Source organism: Mauremys mutica, unplaced genomic scaffold (genome assembly GCF_020497125.1).
Source record: "Mauremys mutica isolate MM-2020 ecotype Southern unplaced genomic scaffold, ASM2049712v1 Super-Scaffold_100237, whole genome shotgun sequence".
NCBI classification, from domain to species: domain Eukaryota; kingdom Metazoa; phylum Chordata; order Testudines; family Geoemydidae; genus Mauremys; species Mauremys mutica.
In genome coordinates, this window is record NW_025423292.1 from 453,881 (window position 1) to 456,851 (window position 2,971).

The window sequence follows — 2,971 nt, forward strand, 5'->3', positions numbered from 1 at the left end:
GGGCTCTCTGGTGAGAACCCTCAGCCTCCCATCCTCAGTCTCTACCCTGATTGGCTGAGCAGGGGGTTATTGACAGGGAGGAGACTCAGGTCCTTGTTGTTCTCTTTTAAGACCAAGTAAATAAGTCATAACCAGTTCTATGTTTGATGAATTTTGTTGCTTCTCTGCATTAATGGTCTCTGAGCAGTTCATGATTCTCTCTAACATTGCAGTTCTCCTCAAATACTTGCTGAATAATTACTGTGCACTGTTGTTGGTCTGGAGCTCATCCTAGAGCACTTTATTCAGGTCATGGTTAGTTTGAAAATCAGGGTTCTTAGGTCCTATTCCCAACTCTGCCACTGGCTGGCTGTGTGACCTAAGACAAGTCAATTCTCCTTTCGCAGCCTTAGCTTCTCCCTCTTTCAAGTAGGGATAATAATGATCCACTCCTACCTACCTCACCGTGGGTGGAGGACGGGGATCCATTGGAGAGTGTCACTAGGAGTATCAGAGGGGTAGCCGTGTTAGTCTGGATTTGTAAAAGCAGCAAAGACTCCTGTGGCACCTTATAGACTAACAGATGTATTGGAGCATGAGCTACTGCACATGGCTAAGCAAAGAGAACAAACCCCAAATCCTCCCTGTGCTTTGGGAGCCAGGTTTGCGGTGGGAATTCTGTAGTTAAGATGACTTCACACCTGGGCATTGGGATTCTTTACCAGTTTCTCTGGCATTGAGGCACTTTTGTGCCCCCAGTTGTGATGGCCGAGTGGTTAAGGCGTTGGAGTTAAAATCCAATAGGGTTCCCCTGTGCAGGTTCAAATCCTGCTCACAGTGAGACCTGTGTTTTAGCCAGTCTCTCACCCGGGCAATACCTCTGTACAACCCCCTGAGACGCTCTCAATTCTCTCCCCACCCCAAGTAAATCCTGTTCTGCTCCTTTCATAGAGATGCCTGGGACACCCCCTCTCAGTGTGTCCCTGAGGGGTCAGGCAAACTCTCAGCGCCTGAAGCCTCTGCCACTCACCTGGTGCCCCATAGATCAGCCATAGCCCTGGTCCTGCTCCTCTCTCTAGAGTGTGAAAAGACTCGAGTCTTCCATGGGAGCTACGGGGCTGCAGAATCAACAGAGAAAAAATAGGTGCTCAGCGCCCACTGGCAGCCAGCTCCCTCCACCCCACTACAGGCCTTGCTGACAAGCTCCTCCTCTTCCCCTTCAGCGCCTCCCACCTGCCAGTGATCAGCTGTTCAGTGGGGTGCAGGAGGGGCTGGGCAGGGAGAGGAAGAGGTGGGGGTGGGAGAGGAATGGGGCAGGGCAGGAAGAGATGGGACAGGGGTGGGGGCTTGGGGGAAGGGGTGCAGTGGGGGCAGGGCCTAGGGTGGAAAGGGGGGGGGTTGTCCCGGATTCCTCTAGGGCCGGCCCTGAAGGGAAGCACCGACTATCACAGTGACAATAGAAGTGACCAGCCTTGCGGGGGAGGCTGAGGGAGATCCGCACTCACCAGGTCTCTTCTCTCCCCCAAGCTGAGCCAGACACTGCTCTCTCCTGGCTCTCACTCTAGCAGCTGGATGCCAAGGAGCCATTTCCCCACAGGAAGCGCATTGAGTGCCCCTGTGGTGCTGGGGGGCTGGCGCTGCTGCTGCCTGTGGGGCTGGCAGGGGGGCTGATGTCTGCACAGACTCTCAGCTGCCAGGCCGGAGGGGGCACTTGGGACCTTACCAGACTGGCTCAGTGAAGACGGGGGGTTGACAGAGCAATACAGACACTCTCCAGAGCAAGGAGCAGCAGCCGCCCATGCAGCCAGGCAATGAGCATTTCCCACAGCCTGGAGCCGAGGGGGAGGCGGCAGCTGCTGTTCCAGCTCCTCGGGGATAGGCCCTGTCAGCCAACAGCCACTTCTTACTCCCCACAGCTAAGGGCGTCGGGTTCCTCCCGTGGGGGTGTGGAGCAGCCGTTCGTTTTCCTGTCCTTTTTGTGTGCAACTGCTGACAAAAACATCCCGGACAGAGAAGCAACAGGCTAAAATACTACCATGCAGCTGCCAAAGTAGCTCAGTTGGGAGAGCGTTAGACTGAAGATCTAAAGGTCCCTGGTTCAATCCCGGGCTTTGGCAGCCCCTTTCATCTCTCTTTGTGCAGGGGTGGCTTGTTTTCTGGGAGCACAGCAGTGTCTGCACCCAAGGTGAGTCCCTGAGCTTGGGCTCTGCAGTAGGAAAACACAGAATGGGCTTCTGCCCCTAGTTGGCCCACCTGACCTTTAACAAGGAGAGATGGGAGCTGTCTTTCCCAACGTGGCAGGAAGAGAGCAAGGCAGGGTGACCCTCAGGAATGGTGCCAGAGGGCTGCTGGGCAGTGACAGGCAGGGATTGGGGATGGAAGCTCCTCTGTGCAGCTGAGCAAGGGCAGTACCAGGGAAGGGGCATCTGTAAAAGTGACCCAGCAACAACCTCTCCTCCTCTTGGCAAACTCCCATGCCAAACACCCACTGAAGGTCACCAGCATGCGGGGCGGCTGCTGATGCTCTGTGGCCAAGGTAACAAGATGGTAGGAAAGCAGGGCCAGCTCCCATGGTGGGGCCTCTGACCGTTCCCACTCTCCATGCTCACTTTTGCAGTGGGGCAGGAGATTTTACCCCAGGAGGCTTTTCCCCAGCTGGCGAGAAGCAGAGAAACACCCAGGCTCCGAAGACGCTATGTAGCAAGTACCCTCCAGCACAGGGACAGGCGCACACGCTAGCCCAGGTAGCCACCCACTTTCTTTGGCAAGTCAGGAATGGCAAAGGCGAGACTGGAAGCCCCTGGGGCTCATGCCCCAGCCTTTGTGACGCCCACCCCCCAACTCCTTCCCGGGGCTCTAGCTGAAGCCAGAGCATTGGCCTGTGCGGCCAAGAAGAGGTTCCAGCCCTGCAAGGAGCAGGACGTTCAGCACAACAGTAAAACTGCAGCAACACAACCACCAAAGGACTCGACCCCTCAATCTTCTGATCCAC

General features: G+C 55.8%; 2 non-coding genes across 2 annotated transcripts; both read left to right on the forward strand.

Annotated features, from left to right (window-relative positions):
* Nucleotides 1-737: 737 nt before the first annotated feature.
* On the forward strand, nt 738-819 carry TRNAL-UAA. The gene has a single exon. It is a non-coding gene; the product is annotated as a tRNA-Leu (tRNA).
* A 1,204-nt stretch (nt 820-2,023) lies between these two features.
* On the forward strand, nt 2,024-2,096 carry TRNAF-GAA. Its single transcript has one exon. It is a non-coding gene; the product is annotated as a tRNA-Phe (tRNA).
* Nucleotides 2,097-2,971: the final 875 nt, after the last annotated feature.